Consider the following 21,200-nt stretch of genomic DNA (forward strand, 5'->3'; position numbering starts at 1 on the left):
GAATAGTGATTATATTGTCTAGTGGACTGTGTCTGAACCAACCCTCTGTATGCTCATTTATGCTCAAACCACTGTTTAATCTAACCCATACCAATACATTGAGTTAAATTACTACTAAACAGTCTTGTGTCTATTTCTTGATACTAATTTGCAGTCGAGTTAAAGGTATCCACATTTCTGTTCCTATAAGTGCTTGCAGTAACTTTTACCCAACCAGGTGTGTCAAGGTGCAGAACAGAGAAACCAAATTACCAAGCGGCTTCATCAGGGGTAGCACTACATAATATTCTGTGTACATTCTACATTCCACACCTACTCATTTTTTTACATCTTATCCTACATTTTATATACCACACCATTTTGTTCTGTACAATGTGCTGCACATTACCGATTCTGCCCCAACCTTACAGCTCATTGGCACATTGCTGGAACCAGACACTTTGGAAAGAAATGGAAATCAAATCATCCATGAAAGAGTGTAGAACTCTGCTTGCCAGTATATCCTTAACTTGACTGGATAGTAGAAAAAGGGTGATCCCGGGAAATCGCACATCAATCGCAGTGGCAACCTCAGCCAGGCCACGCCCGAACATGTTTCACTCTGCTCCCCCCGGAGCTTAGTCATGACTGGATAGTCCTTGCTAAAATGTGACTGTTAGGGTCTTGTTGTTCCAGACCAGTTCAGCTGCCAGGGTCTGAAATTGTATCACGTACTGGCCTGCTGTCATGCTTTCTTGGTGAAGGTCTTGAAGGGCACAAGCAATGGAGGAGGCACATTCGGGCTCATTGAACATGTGGTGAAAAGTGGCTTGAAATTCTAGGAAATTGTAAACTTGGGAATAGTCTCTCTCCCAGAGGGGAGAAGCCCAAGGCATCTCTGGCTAAGAGGGAGACTACATCTTGAAAATATGAGTGGGGAAATACAGGAATAATTTTGCACCAATTAAGGTAGCCCCAGAAGTGTTTAACATACCTGTGAGTAATGAGGAGGTGTCTATAGAGTTAAAGAGGAGGATGGACTTGGCTGAGGTTGTAACTTCACTGGGGGTGAGGGTATGGTAGATGTGGTCAGGAACCTAGGGAGGCTTGCAGACAGTCTAGATGAGTATCTAGATATTTCACGTTATGTATAAGTTGGTCTTGCATGACCTTGCATTACCAATTTGCTGAAAAAGATTATCAGTGGTTCAGTAGAAGACAGACATGAACAAACTGTTTTAAGGGCCTAGATGTGTTCCTCTGTATGGCTACTTTTGCTGAGAATCCAAAAGGTAGCTGGTGTTCCTTCAGGAATCCCCTCACAGGGGTATGAGCTTAGCTGAATTGTCAGGAAACAAGGACAAGAAGTTAGCGGCTCAGGGGTTTCTAAGACAGGTAAGCACAGATATTATTAATCCTGTCACCACAGCAGGAAGTGAGGGAAAGTCTCCCCAGTGTTGACACTCTCAATTTATATTTTTTGCTAATGCAGTCCAAAAGCGTTTTTGGTTGAAACTGGACTTAAGTCTGGGTTCACACCTATGCGAATTGGATGTGCATTTTTCTCAATCTGCCTTGTACTCCTCCAGTATATGTGAAAGATTCAAAAAAAGAAGGAACTTTATAGTGCAGTAAAAAGTGGTAATTTATTCAAAATTTTGCACAGTGAAGAAATACGATACAGACACAGCCGCAAGCTCTCAGACTGCCAGCCGGTGTGTGGTGAGGTCACAAGATTCTCTCAAACCAACGCGTTTCCCTGTAACAAGCATCGACTGGGAACGGAGATAGCAAGGGGGGCACTAGAGCTCAGTGAGGGGGAAACTGGTGATCACTGGGGGAACAAGAAAGGCACGTGTGCTCAGTGGGGAGGCAAGGAGGCACTGGTGCTCAGTGGGGGGGGGGGGGTAAAAGGGAATACTGGTGCTCATTTAAAAGAGATGGGGGTCCTGGTGCTCAGTGGGGGGACAAGGGGGCTCTGGTGCTCAGTCAGAAGAGATGGGTGGTCTTAGTGCTTAGCGGAGGGAGATTGGGGTCCTGGTACTCAGTTGAGGAAATGGGGGTCCTGGTACTTAGAGCGGGGAGGGGGCTTAGTGGGGAAAGGTGGGGGTCCTGGTGCTTAATAGGGGTGAGATGGGGGTCCTGGTGCTTAATAAGAGCATATTGGGGGTATTGGCAGTCAGTGGGGGAGGTGGGCACTGGTGCTCAGTGGGGGAGATGGGGTGTCCTGGTGCTTAGTGGGGGAAGATTGGTGACACTGCCAGTCAGTGGAGGAGAGGAGCACTGGTGCTTAATACCTGGCTGTTTGATCCATCTGGTATACTGTAGAAGAATCATCCCCTCTTTCATTGTTGTTGTTTAAAACTGCTTGCTGCTGAAATGTAATGTTGGGCTCCAGCAATATGGATGAAAATTATTGAGAAAAACGGCATGGGTAACTCCCTAGCCCATTACCAGGCCCTTTGGGTCTTGTATGGATAGTAAGGGGAACCCCGCACCCAAATTAAAAAAAGAAAAGGTGTGGGGCCTCCAGGCCCTATATACTCTGAACAGCAGTATACATGCGGTCCCAAGAAAGACATGGACTGTAGGTTTGTTCTTAAGTTGAATCTGTTTGTAATTTGGAACAGGTACATTTTGTAGTTCTAGCTCCAGCCAAAAATCAATTTTTAAGCTTTTTGGAAAATATAGGGAAATCTTTTGGAAAACATAGATAGGGGTTATCACCCCTGTAATATTTGTTTTGCTGTCTGTGCCCCTATTCAGAAGATTTCAGCTCACTTTCTGTCCCAATGACAACTGGATTTTGAAAATTTGGGGTTTTTAGGGAAACAAGGATTGGTGATAAAGCATTAGTGGGGGAGACACCTTTTTCCCATATTAACGCTTACAGGAGAGATTTTTCCTTCCTAGGGGTAGATTTTCTCTCACTTCCTGTTGTCTCCCTCCGTTTGTAAGTAGGAGTCGTTTGAGAGTTGGATGTTTGAAAGTAGGGGCCTGCCCTATATACTTTGCAGAAATTTGGGCCTTAGGTGTTGGTGGTACCACAACACAGTAAGCCTTCACAGTTACTCTTGGTGGGCGCAGGAACGGGTCCTGCTGTGAAATATTAGATCAAAAATTGTAATTACATGGCCCTGTTGAACAGGGGCAGAAAAATTGGGCTTTAGGCACTGGTGCTGGTGCCACAACACTGCAACCCCTTACAGATAATCTAGTTGAGTGCAGGAACAAAGCCTGCTGCAAAATATTACAACAAAAATTATAATTACATTACATTATGTTAAACAGGGGCAGAGAAATTGGGCCTTAGCCACTGGTGCTGGTGCCCAGAACCAAAAATGTTCTTACAACCTATCAACATTAAGGAGGAATAAGATAGTCACTCAGCATAACAGGATAGCATAGGCAGTCTCGAAGGGATCTCACATTCATAAAAAAAATGATTTGGTTACATCAGCATGAGGTGCTTGGTAGCTGGTGATCCAAGACTGATTCATTTTTATGAAGGTGAGCTGATCAACCGAGTCGGTGGACAGGCGCACTCTGTGATCAGTTACAAAGCCTCCAGCAGCACTGAATGTGCATTCCGAAAGAACGCTGGATGCAGGACAGGCCAGTAGCTCAATTGCATACTGTGCAAGCTCTGGCCAGTGATCCATCCTCAAGACCCATTGACCCTGAGGATTTTTGGTTGGAAAGGTCTCCAAGTCTGATCTTGCCCCTAGGTATTCCTGCACCATGTAAATCAGATGCTGGCGATGGTTGCTGGAACCGATCAGACCTTGGGGCTGTGGACTGAAAAATTGTCTGAACGCATCTGTCAGATGGCCACCTTCTCTACCGCACCTTCTTTGACTGACCGAAGCCTCAGCAACACGTTGTCCAGAACCAGGAATTTGTAACCTCCCAGGCTCTGGAAACGTGTTGCACAAACTTTTCTGCAAGGCTTCCCAAAGATGTTTCATCCTCTGCTTCCTCTATCCAGTTTAGCAACCAGGGTAGGGAAATTTGCCTGCTACAACCGGACGTTGGTGTAGCGATAGCAGATTGCCCGCAAGTACTTGGCACACCAAATTCTACACCTTCATTCTTCTCAGTGCAGGTTTCTGAGAGAACTGAAGGTATAGTGGCGTTGGAGATCCTAGCTGATGAGGAGCAAGGAGAGGTCCATCTTGTTCTTTGGTGTGGGTCTTTTAAGTACGCTTGGCAACAGACTGCATGGGGGCTTGACATATGTCTGGTCAAGCATGTGGTGCCCAAGCGGCTGCTGTTTTGGCCACGCTTGATGCGCTTCAGATATATATTGCAAACTGCAATGGTGCGATCTGCTGCACACATCTCAAAAAAGGCCCACATCAAAGAACTTTTGGAAAAAAATGCAGAGTCAGCAGCACCCTGCACATGCGGAGCTCTGCAGTGTGATGCATCTGGTATTCTGCCCTTAAGCTTGCCCCTGGAGGGCATCCTGCCTCATTGGAGATGTGCCTCCTCCTCCTCCTCCTCTATCCTATCAGGCACCCACGTAGAGTCAGTGACATCATCATCCCCTCCCTCCTCATCACTGGAGCAAACCTGGCAGTATGCTGCAGCTGGGGGAACATGACTGCCAGTTTGTTGTCCTTCTTGGGCACCCCCTCTCTCTGGGCTCACGTTACTGCCTTCCTCAATCTGAGTGCCATCATCGGAGCCTTCAAAACGCTGCACATCGTCCTGCAGCATGTACCCAACATTGTGGTCGAACAGTTCGTGAGACTCCTCAGGGCATGATGGTGGGGCTAGGGAAGGAGTGACTGATGAAACTGAGCCGATGTAAGAGGCCACTTTGGCAGCTGCATTGGCAGCCAAAGTACTCTGAGCCTGGGTGACAGAGGATGAGGAGGATGAGGACGGCTTGCTCATCCACTCTACCAACTCATCTGCATGTTGTGGCTCAACACAGCCAGCTGCCGACAAAAAGGACAAGTGTGCCCCATGACCATGTGCTGAGGATGCACCGTGTCCAAGACCAGCAATGCTGGCTGTAGACACAGAGCCTGCTTGCCCTCTTTTAGTGGCCTGTGAGTGTCTGCCTCCCCTTGTTGGCCTTCCAGACATACTTTGTTTGATTTATTTGTAATATATTTGAATAGGTACACCAGGAATGGCCTGCAGTGAGATGTAGCTGCACAAAGCTGGGATGTATATATATATATATATATATATATATATATATATACTGAATATACTGCAGCTAACTGAATCAACTGCCTGCTGAACAGGAACGGTCTGCAGGGAGATCTAGCTGCACAGGATACAGTACTCAATATATACTGCAGCTAACTGAATCAACTGCCTGCCTGTAGTATATTAGGAAGAGAACAACAGGAATGGTCGGCAATGAGATCTAGCTGCAGAGGATACAGTACTGAATATACTGCAGCTAACTGAATCAACTGCCTGCCTGTAGTATATTAGGGAGAGAACCACAGGAACGGTCTGCAGTGAGATTTAGCTGCACAGGATACAGTACTGAATATACTGCAGATAACTGAATGAACTGCCTGCCTGTAGTATATTAGGAACAGAACGACAGGAACGGTCTGCAGTGAGAGCTAGCTAAATTGGATACAGTATACTGAATATACTGAAGCTAACTGAATGAACTGCCTGCCTGTAGTATATTAGGAACAGAACAACAGGAACAGTCTGCAGTGAGATCTAGCTGCACAGGATACAGTACTGAATATACTGCAGCTAACTGAATGAATTGCCTGCCTGTAATATATTAGGAACAGTACACAGTCCAGGAACGCTCTGCAGTGAGATCTAGCTAAACTGTATACAGTGTATATATTTTATATATATATATATATATATATATATATATATATATATATATATATATAGATAGATAGATATATACATATACAAATCCTGAAATATATATATATATATATATATATATATATACACTAAATATACTGGAGCTAACTGAATCAACTGTCTGCTAAATCTATCTAAATGAAATTAAATTACTCTCTCTCTCTCAACGCTGTAACATACTCCACACGGCTTATGTTCAGGCACCCTTATATAGTGTGGGGCGTGTACTTAATCCCTTGAGCCATAATTGGCAAAAGGCACCCTGCCTTTGGCCAATTATGGCTCTGTTTGCTTACGGTGCTGTGATTGGCCAAAGCATGCAGGTTATAGTGCATGCTTGGCCAATCATCAGCCAGCAAACCACTGCGATGACGCAGTGCATTATGGGCCGTGACGCACCACTTGAATTTGGAGCGAACAGCCCATAATGTTCGATCTTCGACGAATGATCGAACAGCTGATGTTCGAGTCGAACTTACGTTCGACTCGAACTCGAAGCTCATCCCTAGTCCTGTTCCTTGACTAAATGAATACACTGTACTTCCTGAACTGTATTGAGCCCTCTCTAGATATCTGCTTGGATTTACGTAGAGGAAAGCTTAGGTTACTATGCCATATTTCTGAGCCAGTTAAATAAAAACTTGTCCTGGGGCAGAATTATATTACGGGTGAACTGGCACATGCACGATTATAACACAGTGCTTGATTGTTAATTCGTCTGGAAAGTGTTTTACATATCCTATTTTAATTGACATCAGCAGTCCTGTTCTTCATTCAGTTATAAGCAGTAGACATATTATGCAAATGTGCAGTTGGAAACAAAGGGAGAACATTTGGGTCATGGAGAAATGTTGTGTAGTTGTAATATCTGTGACTTCTAAATAAATTATAATGGGCCTGATTAGTCAGACCATGCCTTGAGATAAACAACAGCTTATTCTACAGCTAGCAAAAATGATGACTATATGCAGTACTACTATGGCTAGATATAGATATATGTTGATGTTTACTCTTGAAGGTCCACATTTATTTGAGTAAAGCTCAACTAAATGTAAATAAAAATTTTAATGTGTGGTGGACAAAATCCTATTAAGCCCCATACACACTATCAGATTTTATGATGATTTTTGTCTTCAGATTTACCAAAACCATGTAGTGCAAGGGCCTGCCTGATTGCATACACATTGAAACTCCTAAGGTTTGACCTTATATTATATGGTGTTGGTAAACCTGAAGGAAAAAATCAGCACAAAATCGAATAGTATGTATGAGGCTTAGGCCGCGTACACACGGGCGGACTGTCTGACGGACTTGGTCCGCTGAAACGTGTTTCAGCGGACAGTCCGCTCGTGTGTGGGCTTCAGCGGACTTTTTCAGCGGACAGTCTGGCGGACTAAGTCTTTCGGAATTTCCATAATATTGTCCGTCCAACTTTGGTTTCAGCGGACAGTCCGCTCGTGAGTAGGCAAGTTGGACGGACTAAGTATGGCGCATGCTCAGAAAGGATTTACACGGCCGAAGGTTGCATTGCAGTGTATTGGACGTCGTATTTCTAGTCCCGTCGTACGTGCTGTACACGTCATCGCGCAAGCTTTCAGCGGACTGTCTGTTCATCGTGTGTGGTCAAGTCCGTTCATTCAAAAGTAGGACGGACTGTCTGTCGGATTGTCTGACGGACTTAGTTGGCCAGACAGTCCGCCCGTGTGTAGGCGGCCTTAGACTTAAGCCAGCCATAGATTGTTCAAATCACGGCCGGTTCAACAGGAACTGGCCAAGATTGAAACCATCTATGGGCATACTGAGTGTACCCAAGTCGATCCATTAATTGACTCGAATGCATGTCGTATTTTCACATGCAATTATTGGCTCCTGGTAGGGATGGCTTCCCGCGCCCCACCCACCTCTCTTCCCACTGGGAGAACACAATTGTTTTATTGGAGGGATTCAGTTAGAGTCAGAATTTATGGGGGGAATTGAGCGATTTTTTTTTTCCTGCAATGGTTGCAGGAAAGAAAATCGCATCATCTATGGTTGGCCTTAACTAAAACTAGCAAATTCTTTGTGCATGGATCTGCCTGTATTGATCAGCATTGAGGACATCATTGATCCTGACCAATTCCTCAATTCCATTTGCAGAAATGCAGCCCCAAACTTGAAAGGAACCTCCACCATGCTTCACGGTTACAGACACTAATTATTGTACCACTCTTCATCCCTTCGGTGAACAAACAGCTACAGCCAAATTTTGACCCATCAGACCAGAGCACTTGCTGCCATTTTTCTGCACCTCAGTTCCTATGTTTTAGTTGCTTAGTCTTGTTTCCGTGTTTTGTTACAGTGCTTAGTCTTGCCATGGTGTATAACCTGGGATATGAAATTGTCTTCTACAACCTCACCTTAGTGGCAGAGTTTGGCTGTTCCTCACCAAGTTTTAAGCCTCCTACTGTTTCAATTAAAGCGGAGGTCCACCCTAAAGTGAACCTTCCGCTCATTGGAATCCTCCCCCCTCCGGCGCCACAATTGGCACCTTTCAGGGGGGAGGGGGGTGCAGGTACCTGTACAGTACAGGTATCTGCACCCACTTCCGGGATAGCTCTCTGCGGAAAGGGGCGTAGATTACGCCCCTTTCCGAAAGTCCCCCGCTGCCTGCTGGGAAACACACAGATCCCAGAGGCAGCGGGTCCATCCTTATTGCGCAGCGCGACTCGCGCATGCGCAGTAGGGCACCGGGTAATTAAGCCGAAAGGCTCCACTTCCTGATTCCCATACCCAAGATGGCGGCGGCAGCACCTGAGAGACGATCGAGAGATCGGCTTCGGGTGCCGACATCGCGGGCGCGCTGGGTGGGTAAGTGTCCTTATTTTAAAAGTCAGCAGCTGCAGTATTTGTAGCTGCTGGCTTTAAAAAAAAAAAAAAAACGGCGGACTCCCGCTTTAATGACTGTGTTTCAACCTACATATGAAATTGATGATCATTTTTATATATTTATCTGCTTGGTATAATTGGTTAATCATACACTTGACGCTAATGCTACAAAATCCCTGAATTTTTGCAAGTGTATAAATTGTTCAAGTGCAAGAATTGATGCTGGTTTGAAGTCAAAGGGTAGTTACACCAAATATTGATTTTATATATAGATTTTTCTTCTGTTCGCTCACTTTGCATTTTGTTAATTGATAAAAATAAAAAAATGCTGTAAAATATTTATTTCAATTGTTAAACACCAGCCTAAAATTTTGCACAGTACTGTAGATTGTGCAGTCTCTGTGTAGTCTCACTTGTTCTGCAGAAGGCAGAACAAGATGCTGACCAAGCTCAGAGTTCCTCTGTTTTGGCTCCAGACCCTCCATGAATTCTCCTGATCTCTTCCACACAGGTGCTCTCTACACCCCATCTCTCTCTTTCTGGCTAAACCACTTTGCCGCCTACTTCTCTCCCCAGTGTCCCACTCAGTTCTTTTTTCCTCTTTCTTCCATGGGTATGGTAGGTGAAGTTTTAGTCCAGGCTGTGACCAGGCATATTTCTAGCTTGTCATGTCAATGGCCAAGGAAGCAAATGTATTCTGCGATACGGTAGTAATGTTATCCTAAACCGGTGTTTCTTAACTGCAGTTCTCAAGGCGCCCCAGGTCATGTTTTCAGGATTTCCCCCAGATAAAATGGTTGTGGTAATTACTAAGGCAGTGACTAAGGGCTGGAGTTGAGAAACACTGCCCTAAACTATATGGCTGATGCTCCTAAAGAGGCTACTGATCAGGGCTATAATAAATGTACAATTGAAAGCATTTTGATACATCTGATAAGCTTAAAAATATACCTGTTGGCCTTGCCAAAAATCTTGTGAGATTATAACTTAATTTGCTGTCTGCCGTTCCTGACTATTATCAGTTGCATTGTTTTTAGTAAGTTATTGACAACAGGAGAAACGCTGGGTTCTGTGATCCTGCCTTTCCTATTATCCTGATGCAGAAGTGTGAGTGAGTGCTGTTACCCTAGGATAGGAAGTGTGCTACTGGCAAAATCGTAGGGTGAATAATAAGGGAAAACAAATCGACAAAAGAAAAATAATCAAGTGACCACATCTGAAGATTGCTCAACTGCAATATATTAAAAGTTGTTTTTTGGGTTTAAATGCTTTAAACAGTTTATAGAGGACTTGAACTATGGAAGCTGTCAGTGGCGTAACTAGAACCTTCAGGGCCCCGAAGCAAGAAACCATGAAGGGCCCCCCTGAACCCCAGCCAGGGCCCTTCCCTCCGAGTCCAGCGGTGGAACTCCAGGGCGTGGTCACAGGTATGACCTTTGTGAGCCCTGTAGTTCCACCACTGGTATCATTCGTTTTTTTTATTATTTTTTTTTAAATTTTTAGGTGCCCCATTGGGGGACTGTCCCTAGGCAGGATGGGGCCCCCGTCCCCAGAAGAGATGAGGTCCTTTTCTCCAGGGCAGATAAAGTTACTGCCCCCAGGTGAGAAGGGGTCCCTGTCCCCAGGGGAGGTGGGGGTCCCTGTCCCCACGTGAGAAGGGGTCCCTGTCCCCAGGGGGAGATGGAGGGGGTATGTAATGGTGTGTGGGGGATGGGGTCCTCTCACTCACCATGACCAAGCTGTAGGCCGCGCACACATCCATGTTGGCCTGGGCTCCATCCAGTGTGCTGGACGGGCGATCAGCATATCTCTCAGAAAGACCTTTCATCATCTGTGTATGACGGGGGAGGGGGGGGCTGGCAGACAAGCCTGCAGTGTCCTCCGGGGAGCCGGCTCTCATAGGGCTGCACTGCATCTGTGTGCTTAAAGTTTGTTTACCCGGGAGAAGTGTGTAGTGCAGTGTGGGCCGGACTCGGGGGGGGGGGGGGGGGGGCAGGACTCTGGCTGGGGAGAACAGACATCGGACTGAGCGGCAATGCATGGAGCAGGAGAGGGGTACTCTGAGGAGCCGGCTGAGGGCACAGGTCATGCAGGGAATGCACAACTAAATGAGCAGCCAGTGCGATAGTTGAGCATGGAGCTCTGCTAGTCACCCTCCACCTCCAACCACCCGTGTGCATGGTGCACTGGTACCCCTAGCTGCCTATGCTGCTGCCGGCCATATGTAGAGGGGGCTGCATGGGCATCACAGGGCCCGGTTGCGGTCGCGACTGCTGCACCCCCTATAGTTACGCCCCTGGAAGCTGTGCACAAAAACGACAAACAGAGGGCAAAGAACCAGTCACCACTATTGCCTGTAGGTTCCCTGCAGCTGTTCTTTCCTGATTACTGACTGAATCGGGAAAGATCAGCTGCAGGGAAGCAGCGGGGGTAGCACTGTTGTAGAGTAACCCCCGCAATGGCCACTGTAATTTGGACCTTTTTCCCCACACACCTCCCTCAGCCTGGTAAGAGGAATTTTCCACACACCCCAAATAGCTTAAGAAAACCATCTAGGGATTTTGTTTTCTTTTTGTGTTCTTACGAACTTGATCCAAAAGACAGCATCTCACTGTGTTGCATGGCTCTTCGTTGCTTTTAGGCCCAAAGTAGAGACATGATGGGGTATTTCTGACTGACTTTGCTCAGCACTTAAAGTGGAAGTAAACCCACCACTCACCCAGTATAAACTAATGGCACAGTATTAATGTACAGTATCTCACAAAAGTGAGTACACCCCTCACATTTTTGTAAATATTTTATTATATCTTTACATGTGACAACACTGAAGAAATTACACTTTGCTACAATGTAAAGTAGTGAGTGTACAGCTTTTATAACAGTGTAAATTTACTGTTCTCTCAAAATAACTCAACACACAGCCATTAATGTCTAAGCCGCTGGCAACAAAAATGAGTGCACCCTTAAGTGAAAATGTCCAAATTGGGCCCAATTAGCTATTTTTCCTCCCCGGTGTCATGTGACTTGTTAATGTTACAAGGTCTCGGGTGTGGATGTGGAGCAGGTATGTTCAATTTGGTGTTATTGCTCTCACTCTCTCATACTGGTCAGGTATGTTTGTTAATAATTTTCAAGTTCAAGATTTTGGTGTGACCTACAATGTAATATATGGATGATTTTACATAGTTAGTAAGGTTGAATAAAGACGCTAGTCCATCCAGTTTAACCTGTGTGGGTGTGTGTGTTCATGTCGCAAATAATTTCCCATATCACTGTATACTGTGTTCACCAGGGCTTTTTTTCCTCAAAGAATATATGCAGGACCCCCCTCCCCCCTCCTTTCTGAGTCACTTCTTGTCTCTGCCCCCTACCCCCACCTCCAAGCACTATCCCCTTTGTTCCACCCCCTACTTTCCTTTCCCCTTACTTGTAAAAGTCTAATTTTGTAAAAAAGCATTTACGCTCTGCAGCAGAGGATCTCAGGCGGTCCAGGGAATCCTGTGTCAACATCCATGCCTCCCTTGTAGGGTCAGATGGATTAGTAATGTAGGATAGTTCAAGGTGTCGTACCTGGTCCCCCACCCATTCCAGTAGAGTGGAAGAGTTCAGTTTAATCATATTTTTTTCTGCTATAAAAATACTTTTAAGATAGGCCTTAAAAGTCTCCCATTTTTAAATGGTGTCATCATATTGGCCATGAGAATGAAAAAATACAGTAATTTGAGAGACCACCCTTTCCTGAGAAGTGAACAGTTGGAGCCAAAGGGCATTTAGTTTCCATGGAGGTTTAGGTAAAGAGGTGGGAGGTTGGGCTATCAACCATAGGGTCAAAGGAGAGTGGTCAGATACCCCCCTGGGAAAATATTCCACCCTGGAAGTATAACTGATCATGTGAGAGATACCCACACATAAATCTATCCGTGACAAAGAGCCATGGGTCTTAGAAAAACATGAGAGCTGTCTCATGTTTTGATTACGGTGATGCCATTAATCCATCCAGTCCACCTCTGCCATTAGACGGCTGAGAGCAGTGCTTCTGCCCCCTGCAGGAGGACATATAGGGGGATGCCTATCCAAACTGGGATCTAGATAACAGTTGAAGTCACCCATAATTAGGACAGGTATATCCAGCTTGGTAGTTGAAGCACATCCCGTGGAAAAAGTGGAGGAATATTAACATATGCTAAAATCATGGTTAGAGTAAACAATTTGCAATGGAGGAAAACAAATCAACCAGAGGTACTCACAAGGTAGTCCAGCTCTTGATATGCTAGGGCTTAATGTATAAAAACTCTCACCCCATGAGAATAGGCAGAGTGAGTGGAGTGATATGCCCTGCCAACCCAGGAATATTGCAAACAAGTCATTGTATCCTTTATAAGGTGAGTCTCCTGTAGGCCCACAATAGCTGGTTGAAACTTATGCAGACAGGAGGATATCATAGTTCGCTTCAATGAATCATTAACTCCTCGAACATTCCAGGAGACTAAAGGTGTGGAAGACATTGCAAACAATGTGATGTTAAATGGTACCAGAGCAGGTCCCCTGGAGGCTCAGTACACAGGGCATAATAGCCAACATAAAAGATTAGAGAGAGCTGCAGTAAACAAAACTTGTCATATGATATAATAAATGGAAAGTGAGTAGGGATTTTAACGGTGCTGACTATCAAGAAAATTAAACAATATACAGTACAAAATTATATAAATTTTATTTAAAACATGATTAAAATTAAATGACAGTATAGTTATACAATTGTGGTCTGACTGATCAAACGATTGATTGAATGAAGATAAGTTGTTGCACATTATCCCGACATGTTTCGCAGATATACTTCCTCAGGGGATGTGCGTTTAGTCAATCAATAGAAACTCCAGACCAAGCCAACCACTCCAAACCACTGCCAGATATTAAACAACCATTTTGTAACCCCGCAGATCTATAGTCACCAAAAACCGTAGTGGGCAAAACTGCAGTATTTGTCATATGGTATAGCAGCACAGTACACATATTAGGAGATGTACAGTCTCGCGCAACCACGCAGCAAACCTAACGAAGGGTAACAGATTCACGGGGAGAGATTTTATGCACCTGACCTTCGTCACGGGCAAGGCCTTTCCATGATCTAAGTGCAAAGTTTCCAAAAGGATACAAAGTGCCAACAGGGCACTTAAACTTTAGCCAGAAGGTCCCTGTAAAAAGCCAACATAAAAGCAACAAACATGTTGGCATCTCACATGTTAGCTTGTAGCAATAAATTATTCAAAGTATACCGCTGTATGTATACTCGCTGAAAGGGTATAACAGGAACTGTCCGTCAGAGGAGGTAAAACAATGTAGTGGTATTCTGGAAGTCATCGCCCATCACTATCGTGGAGAAACCATGTTGGTATGTCTACCGTTACCATTTTCAGTTGCAGATCTTGTTCATTCTGGTTCAACCACATGGCCACATCAGGTGCGGTTTTGAAGAAATGAAATTGGCCTCTGGCCGTGACCCTTAGTTTATCTGGGAACAGCATAGCGTAGGATAACTAGAGCTTCTGAAGTCTATTCTTAACTTCAGTGAATCTGGATATTTTGTACCTCAGGAGAGAAATCAGGAAAGATGGACACTTTAGTCCCATTATATTGTATGTTGCCTTTCTCCCTGGCTAGGCACAGCACAATTTCTCTGTTCCTGTAATTCGGGAGTCTAGCACGCATTGATCTAGGTGGGTTGCCTGGTGGAAGTGGTCGAGGGGCAACCCTGTGGGCCGTTCCACTGTATACAAAGGAGTAAAGGCCTCTTTACCAAACACCTCTTGCGGCCAGCTCTCAACAAACACAGTGGGGTCCCGGCCTTCCACCTTTTCAGGGAGCCCCACTATATGGATATTGTTACGCCTGAGGTGATTTTCTATGTCATTCGTTTTATGAGCTTCAATGACTTGTTGTGCAGCTATTCTGACATCTCTGGTCAAGGGAGGCATCTGATCCTCCAGATCACTGACCCAGCCCTCCATAGAAGTGGTCCTCTCCCTAATCTTCTATAGGTCCTGGCAAAGAAGGTACACTGTTTCCTTTAATTCCCTCAAAGCACTCTTTAAGGTAATCTTATAGAGGAGGTGCATTTATGTACAGCATGAAGGATTTTACTAAGCGTGGGTTGAGGGCTTTCCTCTGCAGGCATATCAAACAGGTCAGTGTTAGGATCAGGTGGGGATTCAAGAGGTACTGTGTCATCCAGCATGCCAGCATCCTCATGGTCTGTGGGCTCAGGCGAGGGAGCCATGGCCAGGGCATCAGACCCAGGAGGGCCACCAGAGCCATACAGATTTTGGGTATAATACAGCATGTCTCTGAGCTGCTCTTTAGGCTTTGTGGACTCATGTAACCCCCGTTCTTTCGGTTTCTCTGTCCGTTGTGGCTGAAGTTAAGAGACGCCATCTTGGGGATCCAGGGCCGCCCCAGCTGCGGCCTCTCCTCAGTTTCCATGGGTCAGCACCAGCTTTAAATGGTTCCCCAGCAGCTCCAGGTATGTCAGGGGATCAGCAGGTACACAGTGCGTGGAGTTCCGAGCAGGATCAGCGACGGGATAAGGATCAAAGCAGGAGATTCAGTGGGAGCTCTATGAATTGTTTCTGTTTACATGGCTACCCAGGCAACACCCCTGATGATACCTTTATTTAATATGTTCATAAAACACACAATTTTTTCTCATTGTTCAATGTATCTAGGCTTTGGTCTCATTTCATATCTTGTAGTATTCAGAGCAGTTTAGAAAAGCTGGCTCTTTTGAAATTGAGTGTTTTCTTACTACCCTCGTGCCTCCTTTTTCTAAAATGTATGCTGAATGTAATTATCCTGTGATCGTTGGTTCCCAAGTTGTACTGTATTTCCACATCTGCAACCAGATTTGAGTTATTTGTAATTAATAGAGCACTGCATTCTTTCAAGTCAGAACATCCACCAATTGGCACATGAAGTTGTCCTGTAAGACATTTAGGAAATGACAGGCCTTAAATGAGTGAGCTGCTTCTTCTGCCCAGCCAATATCTGGATAGCTGAGGTCCCCTTTATGATGGCATTGCCCTGCCTCGCTGCCATTTCTAACTGTGATAGGAAATCCAACACCTCCTCATCCCTCAGGTTAGGGGGCCTGTAGCTTAACCCCACTATTGCATTTCTACTTGTTTCTTCCCTTTGAAGTTCCACCCACAGGCACTCCTCCTCCCCCTTGCTCCCTTTGCAATGTCATCCCTCCCTTCATCAGTAAATCAGTTTTGATACATGGCCACACGCCTCCTCCCCTTCTACCCTCCCTGTCCCTCGATTACAAGAAATACCCCTGGATAGTTGCCAGTAAATCATGTGAGCTGTCAAACCAAGTTTCTGATATTCCCACAAAGTCAAAATCCTCCTTGTATATCAGCAACTCCAGTTCATGCATTTTGTTAGCTAGGCTTCTAGCATTTGTGTACATGTCTCTCGGTTTTTTACAGACACATGTTATTTGCTCATTTGTTTTTCTGAAGCTGTGATTTTGTTTTGCCAACCCAGTGAACCCACTCACCCAGGGCTTAGGTATTATGGTTATTTTACCACTATTGCCTCCATTAGCACAATTTGACTTTTGCTCACTGCTGGCTATCACTTTCTCTGATCCCTTTCCCAACCACCTAGTTTAAAAGCCCCTTCAACTTTTTGGCCACCCCCCCCCCCCCCAACAGAGCTGCACCCTCCCCATTTAAAGTGCAGTCTGTCCCTACTATAGAGCCTGGCAACTGACTGAAAACTCAGCCCAGTTCTCCAGGAACCTGAAACCCACTTTCCAGCACAAATTCCATAGCCACTTGTTAAGTTCTCTAAGCTCCTGTTGCCTCTCTGCAGTGGCTCAAGGTACAGGCAATATCTCTGAGAATACCACCTTGGAGGTCCTTTTCTTCAATAAAGCCCTTAAGTCCCTTAAATCATTTTTTGGAACGCTCCACCTTCCTCTAACTTTGTAATTGGTACCAACATATACTATGACAGCCAGGTCCTCCCCAGCCCCATCCAATAAGCTGTCCATCTGATCCGTGAGGCTGCCAAACCTCAGTGCCCGATCAACAACATACTGTTTGGCGATCACGGTTTTTGTGACAGATTCCTCTGTCCTGATTGATCTGTCCTTCTAATGATCGAGTTTCCTACCACCAGTACTTGCCTATCCTTGACTGTATCACTGCCTGCCTCCTTACCAGAGCAGTAATTTCCATGGCAGGTAGGGGAAGGAGGCTGCTCCAGCAATGCCACCCCTGAGCTGATATCCCCAGCATCATGCTTGGCATATTTATTGGGGTGTACCAACTCAGGACTAGCCTCCGTAAGACACTTCCCTCTACTCCTCCTTCTGACACTCACCCAGCTACCTACCTCTGGCTCCTGCACCTTCCTATCACCACCCCGCATCCCTGATAGCACCTGCTGGGTAATGTCCAAACTCCTTTCCAGGTTTTTGATGCTTCATAGTGTTGCCATCTGATTTGTTAGATCCAAGATCTGGGTATTCACCCTTGAACGGCTCTTCAAGAAACGTATACAAAAACTAGATGTGCACTGGGTTGCATCACCACTCCTGCTGTACATTTTGTCTGCTAGTGCTGCCCCAATGGGGATAATCCTAGTAAAAAAAAAGTAAAAAGTTACTCCAAGATACTCCAAGTTACCCCTATACTCCAAGTTACCCCCTGTACTCAAACTCCCAGTGCTACAGCTACTCCAAGTCACTCACAGTTACTCCACGTTACTTCCAGTACTACAAGTCACAGTAGTACAAGTCAGTCCCAGTGTTCCAAGTCACTCTCACTGCTAAAGGTTACCCCAAAATTACTCCCTGTTTTTTGTCAGTTGCTGACATTTTAGTAGCATTATTTTGTGTAACCTGAGTTTGACATGAGATGTGGCTAGAGTGCTTAGCATCACATTTGTCTGCAAGGGTACAAACCATTCCCGAGAAAGGTCTCAGCGAATCCCATTAGCAGACCTAAATTACCTCAGAGAACAGATTGTGGAGTTAAATAGGATATACAACAAGTAACACCAGCGCTAAAACATGGCCATCTGTGGATGGCGAGGAAAGGGCATGGTTAATGACATGTGATCTGAACCCAGTGCAGCTGGACGGTAGCCATCGCTGGAGGGTATGGATAAACAGTATACAACAAAACAAACGGACCAGCGCTCAATGGGTTGAAGAGTAAACCCAGTCTCACAGCAGATAGTTGAACATGATTAGTCTTAGTTTATTCAGTAATGTATGTAAAAGAACAATCCTGTTGTCAGACAGGAAGTGATATGTGGTAGGTAAAAAATAAATCAACAGCTTACAGTTTCACAGAAGATACATGGAGCAACAAGGAGTTGACAGCATTGGGGTTTACATAAAAAAGCCTCCTGCAGCATGGGGGGGGGGGGGGTGCCAATACCCCTGCTGCACTGCGGCCAAATATGGAACAAGGGCTCGACATGCTGGAGAAGAAATCGAAGATGATTGACAGTGGGAAGGTGGAGACCCAAACTGTAAGCTGCACGTGGCTGGGATGCCAAGTCCACTGGCGTACTGACAGGTGGAAGGGAGAGAGCCGGTTTGCTGGACTTTGAAAAAGTGCAGATACACGAAACGCGTTGTCAAGGAAACCACCACAGTTAACAGGTCGCCCAGGTCCAACGATCAGCACCCCTAGAAGCCCAGCAACTCTGACTGACATCCACATCGGCCCATCCAGCCCTGGTTTTCCATCTCCCTGAGTGCTACATTGTTTTGGGGCACTCCCACGCAGCTGGGATTCACATCCATTAGGCTTTAGACGCTGTGAACGTATAGCGCCATCCACACTGCAGCAACATGGCTCTCTCCCTTCCACTTGTCAGGATGCCAGCGGACTTGGTGTCCCAGCCACGTGAAGCTTACAGTTCAGATCTCCACCTTCCCACTGTCAATCATCTTTGCTTTCTCCTCCAGCACGTCCAGCCCTTCCCTACATGCTGGTCAGCGAGTTCCACATTGGAGTGAACTGTTGGCGACATGAATCTTATAGAAGTAAGGGTGTACCTGGATGGCATAATTATTTTTGAAGAGCATGAGGAGAGTTTGGACAGAGGTTTGAAGTCACTCCATGAAGAAGGGTTAAATATTCTCTTGAGAAGTGTCTTTTCTATCAGCCATTGGTAACTTACCTTGGGCATATTGTTTCTGGTGAGGGAGTGGCCACTGACCCTTAAGAAATTGGAAGCCATCACCACCTGGCCACAGGGCTGGTGCAAGGATTTTTGATACCCTAGGCGAAACTAATTTTGCCCCCCTTGGCTCCACCCCATGACTCCACCCCTTTGCCCTGTCCACGTATACCCCACCTTTTTAATGACGCACTCATCAAATGCAGCCTACCAGCTCCCATCAATGCAGCCTACCAATGAATGTTTATTTGCTTCCATTCATTCAGGAGTTGGGACACAGACACCGTCCTCTGCCACCGCTGTGCCTCTGACACTTTGTGCGAACGGAGCAGTGGCGGCCTGCTGATGCTGAGACTTAGTTGCTTGCTGCAGAAAGTAGAGTAGGAACACCAGGGGCCAGGTGCCCCTAGGCAACAGTACACCCTAGGTGACTGCTTAGTTTGCCTAGTGGTAGCACCGGCTCTGCTCTTGCTACATAACTATAAATCTCCATGGTTGAGCACTCAACTGCTACCATCTTCAGCTGCAGAGGCAGCAGCAGGTAGTCTATATTTTTGTTTATTTAACCACTTTCAGACCGGACCATTTTGCTGGTAAATGACCAGAGGTCTTTTTACAATTTGGCACTGCGCTGCTTTAACTGGTAATTGCGCGGTCATGCAATGTTGTACCCAAACAAAATTTGCGTTCTTTTCTTCCCACAAATAGAGCTTTCTTTTGATGGTATTTGATTGCCTCTGCGATTTTTATTTTTTGCGATATAAACGTAAAAAGACCGCAAATTTTGAAAAAAAAATGATATTTTCTACTTTTTGTTATTAGAAAAATCCAATAAACTCAATTTTAGTCATACATTTAGGCCAAAATGTATTCAGCCACATGTCTTTGGTAAAAAAAAAGTCAATAATTGTATATTTATTGGTTTGCGCAAAAGTTGTCACATCTACAAACTAAGGTACGTTTTCTGGAATTTACGCAGCTTTTAGTTTATGACTGCCTATCTCATTTCTTGAGGTGCTAAAATGGCAGGGCAGTACAAAACCCCCCCAAATGACCCCATTTTGGAAAGTAGACCCCCTAAGGAAATTGATAAGTGGCATGTTGAGCCCATTGAATATTTTATTTTTTTGCCTCAAGCGATTGAATAATGACAAAAAAAAAAAATTTTTTTTTTTTACACAAAGTTGTCACTAAATGATATATTGCTCACACATGCTATGGGCATATGTGAAATGACACCCCAAAATAAATTCTGCTACTTCTCCTGAGTACGGGGATACCACATATGTGGGACTTTTTGGGAGCCTAGCCGCGTACGGGGCCCCGAAAACCAAGAACCGCCTTCAGGTTTTCTAAGGGCGTAAATATTTGACTTCACTCCTCACTACCTATTACAGTTTTGAAGGCCATAAAATGCCAAGATGGCACAAAACCCCCACAAATGACCCCATTTTAGAAAGTAGACACCCTAAGCGATTTGCTGAGAGGCATGTTGAGTCCATGGAATATTTTATATTTTGCCACAAGTTGCGGGAAAATTACAAACTTTTTTTTTTTTTTTTTCACAAAGTTGTCACTAAATGATATATTGCTCACGCATGCCATGGGCATATGTGAAATGACACCCCAAAATAAATTCTGCTGCTTCTCCTGAGTACGGGGATACCACATATGTGGGACTTTTTGGGAGCCTAGCCGCGTACGGGGGCCCCGAAAACCAAGCACCGCCTTCAGGCTTTCTAAGGGCATTACAGTTTTGAAGGCCATAAAATGCCAAGATGGCACAAACCCCCCCAATGACCCCATTTTGGAAAGTAGACACCCCTAAATTTAGGGGTACACTAGTGAGACTAGGTAATAAATGGCGGGTGCCCTGAAACTATAAAAAAATAACTAACCAACCAGCGTCACCTGTAACAGTTATATGGTGATCACTGGTGAAAGGGTTAACTAGGGGGCAATCAGGGGGCTTTATGCGGTAGTATATGGGGGTCCCTGGCGCTATAAAAAGCTGCGGCGAACCTAAATACCTACCTGCCTAACTAGCGTCACCTGTGACACTAATACAGCGATCAGAAAAACGATCGCTTATTAGGCTGGGTTCACACTGGAGCGATGCGGGAACGCCACAAATCCGCGGCGGGTTCCCGCATCGCATGCCTCCCGGCGGCAGTTCACACTGCCCTATGCGAACTGCTGGGAGTGTCAGTGAAATGTTAATGACACCCCCAGATCAGTTCGCATATCGCAGTGCGATCTGCAAACTCGGATCGCATGGTGTGAACACCCAT

This window comes from Lithobates pipiens, unplaced genomic scaffold (genome assembly GCF_037356315.1).
Source record: "Lithobates pipiens isolate NorthernLeopardFrog02 unplaced genomic scaffold, aLitPip1_a1.2 Scaffold_19, whole genome shotgun sequence".
Taxonomy (NCBI): domain Eukaryota; kingdom Metazoa; phylum Chordata; class Amphibia; order Anura; family Ranidae; genus Lithobates; species Lithobates pipiens.